This window comes from Monodelphis domestica, chromosome 3, assembly GCF_027887165.1.
Source record: "Monodelphis domestica isolate mMonDom1 chromosome 3, mMonDom1.pri, whole genome shotgun sequence".
Classification (NCBI taxonomy): domain Eukaryota; kingdom Metazoa; phylum Chordata; class Mammalia; order Didelphimorphia; family Didelphidae; genus Monodelphis; species Monodelphis domestica.
Genome location: NC_077229.1, coordinates 153,250,468 through 153,266,824, shown reverse-complemented (window position 1 = coordinate 153,266,824; position 16,357 = coordinate 153,250,468). Strand labels below are relative to the sequence as shown.

At 33.6% G+C, this 16,357-nt stretch overlaps 1 protein-coding gene across 7 annotated transcripts in view; it reads right to left on the bottom strand.

The window, feature by feature from the left end:
- Positions 1 to 16,357, bottom strand: part of CSMD3 (CUB and Sushi multiple domains 3) — a 1,668,414-nt gene that overhangs the window by 190,511 nt on the left and 1,461,546 nt on the right. The window lies entirely within an intron of this gene.

Genomic DNA, 16,357 nt, shown 5'->3' with positions numbered 1-16,357 from the left:
TTAATTTTATTAAATCCTTAGCATCAGGAATTGAGATACTGTCACTTACTACCAAATGGCAAATGGCAGAAAGTTGGACATTTGAAATAATCTGTTTTAAAAATCAAAATATTATCACAGAAGATGAAATAATAAAAGGAAGAATGCAGTTAGCATTTTCTGTAAGGTTTATATAATCTATATCAGAGACAGAAGTATTTATTTTCTTAGATTAAAGTTCATCAGGCCTTCCTCCTTTATACGTGATTTTAGAATTATTTGAAAATCTTAGTCACTCTTTAATTCAGGTTAAAATACATAACAATGATTTACAACAATATGATTTTATTGAATTACCTGTAACACTTTGCCTGGGGTTAGAACATACAATGTTTACTCACAGAATTGTCTGCTATTAGAGTAATCAAAGCCTGGTTGTATTAAAGTTGTATCATTTCTAGTCTCCTTGACCATTCCTTCTCCCCACTTTCATTCAATTTAGTAAGTTTATAAGTAGCCAGTATAAAGGGACAAGAAAAGGAAGATTTCAAAGGTGAACCTGGGAGTTATGTACAAAGTATCCCAGAGGTCAGTGTAGCATAATATATATACTGTATCACATAGTAACCAAAAATCATATCCTGATAATACTTGCTGAATCTGGGAAAGCCAGCTAGCTGCTGCTGTCAGGGCCTTTGAGCCCTATGACATATAAATGCCAGATAAATCCCAGACCTCTACAGTAAAGACCAACAGATCATGAAAGGGTGCTGATAATTTTGAGAGGATGTGGATGCTAACTTTTAATTTTTACTGACAACTCTGAAATGATTTGAATATATTGATAGATTAACCCCCAAATGGTAAAGATAGGAGTTGGTCTGTTTCCCCAAAAAAATCCCTATGAAAATGAGACTGCGAACTCCAGCCCCCTGTCCACTCTTTTATCTCCATAATGTCCATACTCCCAGTTTTCCCACATGTATTCCATGTTTATATGAGTGAGACTCTACCTCTTGCCTCTCCTCATTCTTTTCCCCATTGTTGCCTTCCTTCCTTCCTTCACCTTTCCATCCACTGTTCCCAAGCCATCTGTTTCTATACCCCTTTCATCACTTGTGTTGGTACTTTCTGTGCTGTTTGCTACTCCTACAACCTCCATGCCTTATTAAAGTGATGTCACCTCATTCGTCATTGCCAATTATGGTCTTTCTCAGTGAGTGCCCCAAAAACTGGGCATGCCTACCCATGTCATAATTTCACAAATTATCAGTTCACTGGTTTATTTTTTGATTTAGAACATTTTTCCATGGTTACATGATTCAGGTGTCCCCCTCTTCTTCTGCCCTCCCCCCTCCCAGAGCTGACAAGCAGTTCCATTGGGTTATACATGTATCATTGTTCAAAACCTATTTCCATGTTATTCACATTTGTAGTAAAGTGATCTTTTAACATCCAAACCCCCATCATATCCCAATCGAAATGTAACCAATCATATGTTTTTCTTCTGTGTTTCTGTTCCCACATATCTTTCTCTGGATGTGGATAGCGTTCTTTCTCATAAATTCCTCTGGATTGTCCTGGATTATTGCATTGCTACTAGTAGAAAATCTATGACATTCAATTGTGCCATGATGTATCAGTCTGGTGTACAGTGTTCTGGTTCTGCGCCTTTCTTTCTGCATGAACTCCTGGAGGTCTTTCCAATTCATGTGGGATTTCTCAAGTTCATAATTTCTTTCAGCACAATAATATTCCATCATCATCAGATATCACAATGTGTTCAGCTATTCCCCAATCAAGGGAACCCCCTCATTTTCAATTTTTTGCCACCACAAAGAGCACAGCTATAAATATTTTTGTACACGTATTTTTCTTTATTATCTCTTTGAAGTACAAACCCAGCAGTTGTATGGCTGGATCAAAGGGCAGGCAGTCTTTTTAAAGCCTTTTGGGCATAGTTCCAAATTTCCCTCCAGAATGGTTGGATGAATTCACAACTCTGCCAGCAATATATTAGTGCTCCAATTTTGCCACATTCCCTCCAACATTCATTATTTTCCTTTACTGTCATATTGGCCAATCTGTTAGGTGTGACATGGTACCTCATCACTTGTCTATTCTTTACAGGCTCCTCTGTAGCTTTCTCAGTCTAAAGATATAGGGTTGCTAAATTAAGCTGTTGGATACAAAATAGGGCCTACTTTCTATAATTTTCCATAGAAATTTGTAAGTCTGTCTTTTTGCAACCCGAAGTGTGAAGAGTCAATTACCAACTAATTATTTTTTTTATTTTTTTTAGATATATTTTATTTGATCATTTCCAAGCATTATTCGTTAAAAACATTATTCGTTAAAGACATAGATCATTTTCTTTTCCTCCCCTCGACCCCCCATAGCCGACGGGTAAGTCCACTGGGCATTAGATGTTTTCTTGATTTGAACCCATTGCTTTGTTGATAGTATTTGCATTAGAGTGTTCATTTAGAGTCTCTCCTCTGTCATGTCCCCTCAACCTCTGTATTCAGGCAGTTGCTTTTCCTTGGTGTTTCCACTCCCATAGTTTATCCTTTGCTTATGAATGGTGTTTTTTTCTCCTGGATCCCTGCAAGTTGTTCAGGGACATTACACCGCCACTAATGGAGAGGTCCATTACATTCGATTATACCACAGTGTATTAGTCTCTGTGTACAATGTTCTCCTGGTTCTGCTCCTCTCACTCTGCATCACTTCCTGGAGGTTGTTCCAGTCTCCATGGAACTCCTCCAGTTTATTATTCCTTTTAGCACAATAGTATTCCATCACCAACATATACCACAGTTTGTTCAGCCATTCCCAATTGATGGGCATCCCCTCATTTTCCAGTTTTTGGCCACTACAAAGAGCGCAGCTATGAATATTCTTGTACAAGTCTTTTTCTCCATTATCTCTTTGGGGTACAGACCCAGCAGTGCTATGGCTGGGTCAAAGGGTAGATATTCTTTTGTCGCCCTTTGGGCATAGTTCCAAATTGCCCTCCAGAATGGTTGGATCAGTTCACAACTCCACCAGCAATGAATTAATGTCCCTACTTTGCCACATCCCCTCCAGCATTCATTACTTTCCTTTGCTGTTATGTTAGCCAATCTGCTAGGTGTGAGGTGATACCTCAGAGTTGTTTTGATTTGCATCTCTCTGATTATAAGAGATTTAGAACACTTCTTCATGTGCTTGTTAATAGTTTTGATTTCTTTATCTGAGAACTGCCTATCCATTTCCCTTGCCCATTTATCAATTGGAGAATGGCTTGATTTTTTGTACAATTGATTTAGCTCATTATAAATTTGAGTAATTAAACCTTTGTCAGAGGTTTCTATGAAGATTTTTTCCAAATTTGTTGTTTCCCTTCTGATTTTAGTTACATTGGTTTTGTTTGTACAAAAGCTTTTTAGTTTGATGTAGTCAAAATTATTTATTTTACATTTTGTGATTCTTTTTATATCTTGCTTGGTTTTAAAGCCTTTCCCCTCCCAAACGTCTGACATGTATACTATTCTGTGTTTACCCAATTTACTTATGGTTTCCTTCTTTATGTTTAAGTCACTCACCCATTTTGAATTTATCTTGGTGTAGGGTGTGAGGTGTTGATCTATTCCTAGTCTCTCCCACACTGTCTTCCAATTTTCCCAACAGTTTTTATCGAATAGTGGATTTTTGTCCCAAAAGCTGGGATCTTTGGGTTTATCGTATACTGTCTTGCTGAGGTCGCTTTCCCCCAGTCTATTCCATTGATCTTCCTTTCTGTTTCTTAGCCAGTACCAAATTGTTTTGATGACTGCTGCTTTGTAATATAGTTTTAGGTCAGGGACTGCAAGGCCCCCATCATATGTGTTTTTTTTTCATTATTTCCCTGGATATCCTTGATCTTTTGTTCTTCCAAATGAACTTTGTTATGGTTCTTTCTAAATCAGTGAAGAAGTATTTTGGTAGTTCAATGGGTATGGCACTAAATAGATAAATAAGTTTGGGTAGGATGGTCATTTTTATTATATTGGCTTGTCCTATCCATGAGCAGTTAATGTTTTTCCATTTGCTCAAGTCTAGTTTTAGTTGTGTGGCGAGTGTTTTGTAGTTGTGTTCATATAGTTCCTGTGTTTGTCTTGGGAGGTAGATTCCTAGGTATTTTATTTTGTCTAAGGTGATTTTGAATGGGATTTTTCTTTCTAGTTCTTGCTGCTGAGCTGTGTTGGAGATATATAGAAAAGCTGATGATTTATGTGGGTTTATTTTGTATCCTACAACTTTGCTAAAGTTGTTGATTATTTCAATTAGCTTTTTGGTTGAATCTCTAGGATTCTTTAAGTAGACCATCATGTCATCCGCAAAGAGTGATAACTTGGTCTCCTCTTTGCCTATTTTGATGCCTTCAATTCCTTTATCTTCTCTAATTGCTACTGCTAGTGTTTCTAGTACAATGTCAAATAGTAGAGGTGATAATGGGCATCCTTGTTTCACTCCTGATCTTATTGGGAATGCATCTAGTTTATCCCCATTGCAGATGATATTAGCTGTTGGTTTTAGATATATATATTGTTTATTATTTTTAGGAATGACCCTTCTATTCCTATGCTTTCTAGTGTTTTTAATAGGAATGGGTGTTGTATTTTATCAAAGGCTTTTTCTGCGTCTATTGAGATAATCATGTGGTTCTTGCTAGTTTGCTTGTTGATGTGGTCAATTATGTGGATGGTTTTCCTAATGTTGAACCAGCCCTGCATCCCTGGTATGAATCCTACTTGATCATGGTGAATGATCCTTCTGATCACTTGCTGGAGTCTTTAATTATTTTTATTTTTAAATCTTAAGCTTAAATGATTGAGTCATTGAATTATTGCAGTCATATTTACAGGTCAAAATGTCTTCCAATTCAATGGTCTCTAAACTTCTAAAATCACATAGCTCTGTAAGTAATTTTTTAATTGTGTATTCTAACCCTCACTCACTGCAGAACCCTACTGATGAGAGAAAAAAAAAATTAAGTCCCTGTCACTCTTCCTCCAATAGGAAATTTTTAGAAGCACTTAGACAATGAAGAATAGGAACATATAGATGGGTCAAAATCTGTTATTGGAATGATATCTAGTTTGATGAAATCACAGATTTATTTGAGTATATATATATCACTGTATAAATAAATATTTCTATTATAAATCACATAGAAAATGGAAATTTAAAACATGAAACAAAGTTCAAATAATACTTCATCCTATTGGAACTGGAAGCTTCTAAGGGTTAACAAGTAGACTAATGACAGAAGACCTGTACTTTAGCCAAATCACTTTGCAAGTCATATGAAAGATAAACTGGAAAAGGGAGAAGCTTAAAATAAGACATAAATTAGAAGGATATTGCAATAATCTAGGCAAAAGACAATGAAAGTCCTAGCATGTGGCCAGATCAGTAAAGAGAAAGATACAAGTGAGAGATGTTGAAAAGAAAGAAGTGAAAGGATGTCTTAGCTAATTCCATATGTAGCATGTGAGAGAGTTGAGAATCATGCTGATGGTGTGACTGGAAAGTGATAACGTCCTGGATAGGAATAGGAAAGTAGAAGAGGGATGAGTTCAGGTAAAAGATAACAAAATGTATTTGTGATAAAGATAACCTGTCCATGTCTAATTCAACAAAGTAGTAACTCCATTCCATCTAAAAGGAAAAAGGGGGAATGTGGGGTTTATAAGCTATTCTCATAGAGCACAGTGCTTGATTTCTAAGGGGAATATCCCACACTCAGGAGTTTACCAGGGAGGTAAATGTGTATTGTGGATTCCTGGGTAGTGGTAGGTTATAATTGTACCCCATAACTGATGTCTATCTCAGCAGGAGGAGGTTGTGAGTTTGCATGGTGGAGGAAGGAGAATTAAGGAGGTAGTTTTGCATGCTAAGGGTAAGTATGGATGGGTAACAGCCCTGGTACAAAACTTCATCACCGTATGCCTGGATTATTGCAATACTCTCCACTCAACTCTCATATCTTGCCACACTTCATGTTCCTTAGACATGATGATCTGTCTTCAATTCAATTTGCCTTTACAGTGGCTTTCCTAAATGCATGGAATTCTTGCCTTTTCAACTTCTACAACTCTTAGATTCTTTGTATTTCTTTAAGGGTAAATCTAATTCAGTCCTTCTTCAGGAGACTCTTCTAGTCCCTGCTATTTCAAGTGTCTTTTCCTCTCAAATAATGTTCTATCTACTCTCTAAATATCTTGTACATACTTATTTATTAATATGTGGTCTGCTTCATTAAATTGTGAGCTCCTTAAAGGCAGGGATTGTTTGACACTTTAGTCTTTTGGAATCCTGAAAAATGAAATCCTTTATACTCGTTTTAACTAGTAAGACCAGTCTAGCAATCATTCATACTTATAGAGATGATTTTCCTATATAAAGTATATACTAGTATTCCTTAAGGATATAACCTTGCACTTGGAAGAGAACACACAGAGTTCTGTGATTTAACATATTAAAATGATGTTATTTGGATTCAAGGCAAGTCTTCCATATTTGCTTCTGCTTTACTAACATTGTTTTTCCAGAAAACATGAACTTTATCAACTAATCTGTTCACAGTGCAATTACCTAGTAAAGATAGTAGGTAAATGAACAAATCCTGACTACATAGGGGTGTAATACAACTACCTCAGTAAGGACAGGAGATAAATAAACAAGTTTTGACATAACTGAGTAAATTATTTGGGTTTTGGCTTAGCAAAGGAAGTACACATGTTTTCTAAAATTTAGCTGTTTAAGAACATACAGTTTAAACACTTCCATATAATAGTTAATATAAGAAATACATTTATTCACTTCTCTTATTCCACAAAGTGATTCAGTATTGAATTAAAAAGAAAGCATTGTGGATGACTTTGCTACTCTTCATGAGGGCCAAAACTCACAGTTGTTTTTCTTTTTCCCCCTTAAGAAAACAATAAGAAAATGGGTCACAAAGCACCTTGGAAACAAACAGTAAGAATCTTAAATATGATCATCAAAAGCCATGAAGAATTTTAGTATACCCAAGTTATAATGCATAATATCAAATTATTGTCAATCAGGAATTCTCTATGGATGAACATTTTATGAGGATTGAGTTAATTAATCTACTGTTAGAGCCAGAGATAAACAGAAATGGATCCATATACATGCATATAAAATCAAAGTGAGCCAAGTCTGTTGTAGTATTATTTCTGCCTGAATTCTAGTCTGAAAAAATAATAACCTCTTAGTTTTCAACATTTTCAACATTTATTTATAACTACCACATTATTTTTTTTTTGCTAACTCTGCACAAACAGCAATAACTCTGGAACAGAAAATGTTATTGATCAATTATAGTTGCAAGTTCTAAGTTACTCTTTATATTCATTCAAATTTTATTCCAAACATCATTGTTCTGAAATAACTTTTAAGTTTTCCATCAATATTCAATACTCTTCAACATATTTTAAGAAAATGTTTTATTACTGATAAGGCTCCCAGGTTTATTTGTTTATAGAAGGAAACAAAGATTAGATCTGTATATCTGAACCAATGACCCAGTAGTTAAAAGGTTATATAACATTTTAAAGCTAAGTCACATGAACATTTTTAATGTTATGTAATACGCAGAGCTTTAGGAAAGAATATTCATTTTGAAGTTTTATACTTTTTCCAATAATTTTATGGCATAATGAGAAATGTCTGTTTAAGATAGTGGATACTTCCTATTTAATATCTACAGTTAAATGTTTAATTCCTGCAAATTAAAAATAGAATACATTACATTTGCAAATAGATATTTCCATTAGAATTTAAACTCATTTAAGCTGTTCAAAATGAGCAACTAAAGATGTTACAATCCTTGAATGTCATAATAGTTTTTTAAAGAGCATTTTAGCAAAAGTGAAAATGTTTAGATTTGTGATGTGTGGGTATATATGAATATGTCTAATTCTCCCCAGATCTTAGTAATTTTGTTTTGTTTAGTAGCTTATCTAAACTGACCTGGCTTTAAAGAGTAGCTCACAAAGCCTTTCACAAAACTGAGAAGTTTGTTTGTAATTTGGAATCTTACATTACTCGTTCTAGAACAGAGAATTGCTTTATGTATATGATTTCCTCAACTCCAAAATCCTCATTAAATCCTTAAATGCTGCAAATCTCATAGCATCATGATTTATATACAATTCAGGCTATTACTGAATATCCTCAAGTTTCCTTCCTGCCCATTCACTTTATATTAGCCAATAGAAAATACATTAAATATAACAGAGTTTTAATGATATAATACAAAGAAATATCCAGTTTTTAATATGAAAAATATATTTTCTTCCATGTGGAGTTTAGATGAAAATAAGTCAGTCAACCAGCATTTATTAAACACTTAACATGTACAAAGGATAGTGCTAAGAGCTGGAGGTACAGGGAAAGGTAAAAATATAGTCAGTGCCCTTAAGGAGATCACAGTCAAGTAAAGGAGGCCACATGCAAACTAGATTAATACAGTGTCACATATCAACTTGAAATCTGGGAAGCCATTGAACATAAAGGGCATTGAGTAAAGCAAGAAAAATTGGTCTTTCTTTATACTCCAAACTTCAAATAGGTCAAGCATAGAATTCACATCTAATAGAATTTGTTGAGTAATTTCAATTGTGTCTGACTCTTCATGACTCCAGTTGGAGTTTTCTTGGCAAGGACATTGGAGTGGTTGGCCATTTTCTTCTCAAACTCATTTTACAGATGAGGAAACTGAGGTCAACTGGGTTAAAAGACTTGCCCAAGGTCTCATCTAGTAAGGGTATGAGGCCAAATTTGGACTCAGGAAGATGAATCTTCCCGATCTTTGGCAAGACACTCAATCCACTATGCCACTTAGCTGCCACTCATATTTAAAAGTAAGGTTCACATATTTATATAAAGATAGTAGAGTTTCAGAGAAGCAATTTCAAAGAGTTTAGGGAAAGAGAGTATTCCCTAACCTAAAAATTTTTTATGGGAAATTGACTGAAGGAACAGAAATTCTTAATAAAATTCTGACAAAGTGAGAGTACACACAAAGTTACAGAAGAAAAGGAAGAAGTATCTAATAGAGTTGATTTGACTGTACAGTGAATTCATCAGCTTGTTTTGATTTTTTTAAAGACATACATAGGCATAAGCAGGGAAATGTAACTGAGGACCAACATATGGTAGTGACACCACTTTATAAAAATAGTGCCAGAGGGTCTTACTTCAGAATAAACTTATTTTGACTAGAAAATGTACCTTTAAAAAAAACTCTTTTAGGATCAAGAGTAAAGTAAACAATAAGTAAGACAAGTAAAGCAATAGTAAGTTTGGAAAGAATGGAACAATGACTGTTGGTGATTGAGAAAAAGCAGAAGCAGCATAGTGCAGAGGAAGTTGTATTAGATTGAAAATTAGAGGTTCTGAGTTTGAATCTTGACAAATAATTTAATTGAACCTCAGTTTTCCAACTATAAAATAGAGTTGTGTGACTAGATGACTTCAAAGGTCCTTTCTAAATTTAGATCTTTGATCCTCCCATTGAGTTCATATTTTGCTTCAGCTTTATATCAAAGATGACTTGAAATGATAGAACAAAAAAAATAGGTAACAGGGACATACCTCTAGAGCAGTGGTTCTCAACCTTTCTAATGCTGTGACCCTGCAATACAGTTCCTCATGTTGCGGTGACCCCAAACCAAAAAATTATTTTGGTGGCTACTTCAAAACTGTAATTTTGCTACAGTTATGATTCGGAATGTAAATACCTGATATGCATTATGTATTCTCATTGCTACAAATTGAGAGGTTGAGAACCGCTGCTCTAGAGGTAAGAGGAATGCAAGCTCTGGGGAAAGAGACTATATTACTTTTGTATTTGAATAAATTTGTTCTCTTGACTCAGGAATGTTTCTTCATTGATTGAGAAAATTATATAATTTAAAAGTCAATTTATAAAAAAGTCTGTTAATAATTTCCAAAAAGTAGATACTCATGGAAATCCCAATTTACAAAAAGGTCATATTTTCCAAGTTGTTAGTCATAGGATCCTAGATTTAGAACTGGAAAGGATGTTAGAGTCTTTAAGTCTACCATCTTCATTTTACAGATGATGAAACTGAAAAGTTAGTTGAATTGCTCAGTCACACAGCTAGTAAGGAAAGCAGTATTTCAACCATTATTTGTGCCAGCAAGTCCAGTATTCTATATTCCGTGTCATTTAACTGACTTAAAATTTGAATCTTTGAGCTATAATAGATTTTGGGTTAACTGGACATCTGTGGAGTAATCTTGAATCTAACCATTATGTATAATGTGTTTCTGTGGAAAAGTGAACTTCATATTTCAATTTTTTTTTTCATGTACACCTCCTTGGTGGTGTTGTATTTCAGTAAATGACCAAAGAGATCCATTCCAGCTTTAAATTCTCTGATCCTTGGTCCCATAATAAAGTTAGTCATTGATCAGTATAGCAAATGAGAATCCTATTCTCTGTGGTGAGGGTAAAGGAACATTGTTAAATATTTTTGTGAATGGCGGAGAGGATATTCAATATTGCAGAAAAGAATGTATCATTTCACTATTCTAAGCTCCTTCCAGTCTTCCCAGGAGAAGGATGAGAAGGAGAAGAAAGAGAAGAAGAATTCTTTAATATTAGGAGTTAGAAAATTTGCGTGGCAATCACAGTTCTATTGCTTAGTAGTTGTATGGCTTTTGGCAAGCCATTCAAGCTCATAAAATGGCCTCCTCTTCTTGATCTGAAAAATTGGATTTGGTAGAGCTCAAAGTTCCTTCTGATTTATGATTCTTATCTCAAATACTCTTGTTCCTTAACTTGCAAAATGGGTCTACATTAGAAAATAAAAGAAAGCTTGTGCTGAATAGAAGAAATTTTGGAATTTGTTACAGGTAAGTGCTAAGCTTCTTAGACTGAAAGCCCATTACTATTATGAGCCAAAATTAAGGTAGCCAAATATTATTGAGGAAACAATAGATTTCAGAAACAATGCTACCAGTTCAAAAGGTTAAAAAGAAAAGAAGAGGAGGAATATGGTAGGAAAAATGGTAGGGTAGAAAAAAAAAACACTGGAAAATCAATAGTTTTGTTGAGCTTATCTGATATTCAGTCATTACAATAAATAAGTGACATTTAGGCTAGTCTGAATTGTTAGGGAAGAGCAACCTGTTATATAATGACATAAAACTTGGTTGCATTAAAAGTTTTAAGTGCAGATATCCTATAATTTCATGGCATTAAAGACTAATAACTCATTTAGTATATTTGAAGCACCATTACACCCATTTTTATGAAAGTTCTTTTGAATTAATGGCATTACAAATGACACATATTAAATATATAATTGGGGAGAGGTGTTTCTAAAATTAATGTTGCTTGAAGTTTTTCTTTGCATATGCATGAATGAGGTACTAGGAAATTAGTATAAATATAGCTATGATTAATCTCAAAATAAGATTACTGCTTTTCAGGAAGAATACTCAATTATCTAATTGGCCAAAAGGAAGAAACCAAGTTTATAGTGAGCCTAAAAGCAAATCCATTAACAATCACTATGCTATATTTTAAGCAAATGAATCATGATTTCATCTATGTTTGGTATTAGCAGGATACTTTACCCATGTAATATCATGTTCCTTTATACATCTTTAAGCTGAAGAAAAATACAACTATGTACTCTATAGGTTTTGGATCTAAGACTATATAAAACAAAATAATTGGATTCCTGATGCCCTTTAATTGGTTGCATATAGGTCCACAAGAGGACTTTTATAATTCTATGGATGATTTTTAGTCACTTTATGTACAGTTCCTTCCCCTTTAAGGCTACTTTGTAGAGTCCTCTCTGAACTACTCTTCCAATTTTTATTCCAAATCAGGGGTGAGTTCTCTTAAAGAATTATTGCTACCTTGAGGTTCAAAATATTTGTAGAGCCATCCTAGAGGTAAAGAGCCCAGATAAACAGATATTAGATACAATTAACTTTTAACAAAGACAGAATGGAAAAATCAGTAGCAACAAAACATTTCACTCATTTACATGGGTTGTAATCTCCTACAAATACACCCAGAATCCATAGGAAAGAATGACTATATTTGTGACAGAGGCAATTCACAATTTCTGGTATCCTTTCTCCTTAGAGTCCTCATTAAGCTTTCCCTAAAATGCAGATGAGGGAAGACTCAATTTATTGGGTCTATTGTTTTCATAGTTTAGGATTTGTTATCCCATGGAGAAATGTCACCTCTGCTTTTGGATCCTCCTTCTGAAGTATCTAAAATTGAAGCCATAAACTAATATCTAAAGAACATAGAAAATCCATTAAGAATTAATGGATCACATTACTGAAACAATATTATTATTCTGTATTGTATTTTTTCAAAGCTGCATTATGTGTACTGTTTAAATACTATATTTTAGTATATTACAATTATAGACATTTTTAGAGTTACACATCATTTCCCTATGTTACCTCATTTGATTCTTATAGAAATATAAAGTAAGAACAATGTTCTCTGCATAAAAAAGGTAGAAACAGAAATCTAAAAAATGTATGTGACTTGATTGGTGTCTCACACCTTACAAATATCAGGTCAGGCCTAGCTCTTGAAGTCAAGTGTCCTGACTCCAAGCCTCTTTTTCCCTGGAATGGGTTCCATGTGTAAAAGTTCGAGGAAATCAGATGAAGTTGTCGCTTGTTCGAAATGTTTTGAAATAGGAAATAGCTAAAGAAAAAAATCATGTGACTTCTTAATGAACTATATCAATAATATTGAGGCAAAAGGTTCCATGTAATACTCAGTTAAAAAAAAGAAAAAAATGAAGGATTTTACTTGTTCCTCATATTCTTCATGCTAGCTCACACATAATAACTGGCTTTGAAAAGGAGGAAAAAAATTAGACAGAAATAACTATTTATATGGCACCTACTATGTGCCAGGTATTGTGCCAAACATTTCATAAATATCTCATTTGATACAACAACCCTGTAAATTATTTGCATTATTATCTCCATGTTAGAGCAGAGAAAACTGAGGCAACTGAGATTAAGTGATTTACCCAGGTCACCTAGATAGTATATGTCAGAGGTCAGATTTGAAAAGGTATGAATAGTATAATATTTTCCACTGCTATAAATGTATTAAATATGTCTCTGTGGATGTTTTATCAAAATTATTAATTATTAATTTATTCGTTCATTTTTGAAAACCTACAAACATGAATGACACATCTCTGATCTTAATGACCTTGTAATCTAGTGAAAAGGAGATAAAGTATAATTTGTGATAACAATGCAAGAGCAGGATGAGTATTGAGTGAAAAATAATATACTAAAAAAATTCTTTCTAAGATAAGATCTTAGTTTATCTGAGAATCTTTCTTTGGGGTACCACTTCTACCATAAAGACTTCTCTGACAGACACTGTGGCCCAATAAAATTTTGTGGTCTTTTCTCTAGCAGCAATGCTAGCAAACCCAGGGCAATTCTGAGGGATTTATGAGAAAGAACAACATCAACATCCAGAGGAAGAATTGTGAGAGTAGAAACACAGAAGAAAAACAACTGCTTGATCATATGGGTTGATGGGTATATGACTGGGGATGTAGACTTTAAATGATCATCCTAGTACAAATATTAATAATATGGAAATAGATCTTTATCAATGACACATGTAAAATCCAGTGGAATTGAGCGTTGGCTATGGGAGGGGGCTGGGAAGAGGAGTGAAAATGAACATGAATCAAGTTATTGAAAAATTTTCTTAATCAAATAAAATTAAAAAAATAAAGACTTATGATACTTGTAGCTTAATTTATCTTTCTTATCAAAATTTTTATTCTTAAATTGCCATTTTCTTAATGCTTTTTTGTTTTATATATCATCATTGTTTCTAGAAATTATCCCCATCTTTATAATAGACACATATACATACAAGTACACATACACATGTACAAATATATCCTAACTGAATCTTGTGAATTAAAGAAAATTGAGCAAATATATCTGAGATAGTGACCATTTCTGACAACATTCTCTGGCTTCTTTGTCATGAGAAAGATTCATTTCATTGTCCTCTGCAATATTACTGGTTTTGAAGTTATTCCAATTTCTGACTCCTTTAAGTGACATCTTCATTTACATTTTTGTAGTCACTGAATACATTGTTTTTTTGATATGTTTAATGTTTATGTCACAATATAAGTTGATAAAAAACTTCCAAAGTTTCTTTTAATTTTTTATATTTGTCATGCTTATTGCATAGTAATATTATAATACTATCATATGCCACAGTTTTTCTTTCTTTTTTTTTAAACTCTTACCTTCTGTCTTAGAATCAATACTATGTATACCGTCCAGGGCAGGAGAGTGGTAAGGGCTAGGCAATTGGGGTTAAGTAACTTGCCCTGGGACATACAGTAAGATATATAGACTCTTTAGCTACCTTGTGATAGTTTTTTTCAGCCATTCTCAACATTCATTTCTTATTTGAATGCTATTTGTTTATGCCCTTTAATCACTTACCTATAAAGCAACCTATTTAAGTTTCTGTACATAATTTTGTCTTTACTATATTATTTACTATATTCTTATATTCAGAGCCACAAAAAGTAGCTACAATGATAGTAGTCTTCAATTATCAAAGGAATAGTCTGTGGAGAATGATGAGTAGATAATTTTGAAAAGAGTTAGACTAGTTAAGGAAGGATTCCTAAAATTATATATCTATCCATGAGAAAAGAATTGTCTTTTTCATAACAGAATGAATTCCCCTTAATGAAGGTGATCAAACTTAATGATTCTTCTGTGTAACATTTAAAAAATTAGCCATTAACTTGCTTTGCCAGTTTTCCCTTTCTTCATAGTTGGAAGTGATAATTGTAAATCTATACAAATACCTATGTATTTTTCAATTATGCACATATATTTATGTATTTGTGAGTGTAAGTGGTAGATCAAGTCAATATTATTATTATTATATCACTATCTTATAATGTTTTCTGTAAATCTTTGATAAAAAGATATTCTTATATGAGAACAAAGTCAATTTGGAGGAGAATAATAAAATTCTTTATATTTTAAATATTCCTAAACTGTAATTGAGATCATTCTGAGATTATTTGCCTCCTGTCTTTTCCTCATCCTTCTGAATACAGTAATTTACTTAGACCCTAGAAATATTAGGTCCATAAGATCATAGATCTAGAACTTGAAGGGAACCAGGGGACTACATAGCCCTCCCCCATTTTTTGCAAGTAAAAAAGCTGAAGTCAAGAAGTTACTTTTCCAGAGGTCACACATGATGCACAGAGACTTGAATGATAATACTCTTACTCAAAATCCAGAGTTCTTTCCACTGTACAATATGGTATATACTGTAATTATATCTTTAACATCTTTACTGGTTTCTCATACTCTTCATTCTTCCAAAATACAGTATTTCCTCAGTGATGACTCCCTTAGGACCTATTCTCTATATTTTTTCCTTGGATAGCATCCAAACTCTGATCAAGAAGAAGATAAACCACACAACTAAAAGAGGGAGCTATTGTTGCAAAGAATAGAGTGCTCAGCCTGATGTCAGGAAAATCTGAGCTCAGATATTTATTTATGGTGTGATTCTGGGAAGTCCTTTCACTTCTGTTTGCCTCAATTCTCTCAACTTGAAAATGAAGACAACAAAAGCTTCTACCTCCCAGGCTTATTGTGAGGATCAAATGAAATAATATTTGTAAAAGAGCTTAACATTGGGACTGGCATATATTAGGTATTTAATCAATGCTTATTTCTTTCCTTTTTCCTTAAAAGAGCTGATAATGAAACATGTGACTCATCTGTCAAAGAGGCAATACGTTTAAAATGCAGCAAGACATATTTTTAAACACGCGTGACATGGAAATTTGTTTTGCCAGACTGTGCATCTATGTATTGTTCGCTTTCTTTTTATTTTCTTTAATTTTCTCAACTGGGGTAGAAGTCAAAAGGATAGATTATTATTTTTTTAACTCTTACCCAATTCCATGGTTTAAACTGTAATATAAAATGAGCCTTCTGATGCTACTCTTACAACTACCATTACTATGCTTCTTGGAATCTTCTTCCTTATTTATAAATTCAGGTTCATATCTAACAGGTAAAGACAAAAATAAATAATGCATGTAAAATACTTTTGCTAAATAAATTCTATTGTTATTATAGATGATTATATCAGGAAGACCTTCATTTCAAGCCCCACCTCTATCTGTGTAACTCCAAGTCAGTCAAGTAGCCTGTCAATGATCTAGATCAAAGGTGTCAAACACTGACCACTAGCAGAGAACCAGATTAAAAT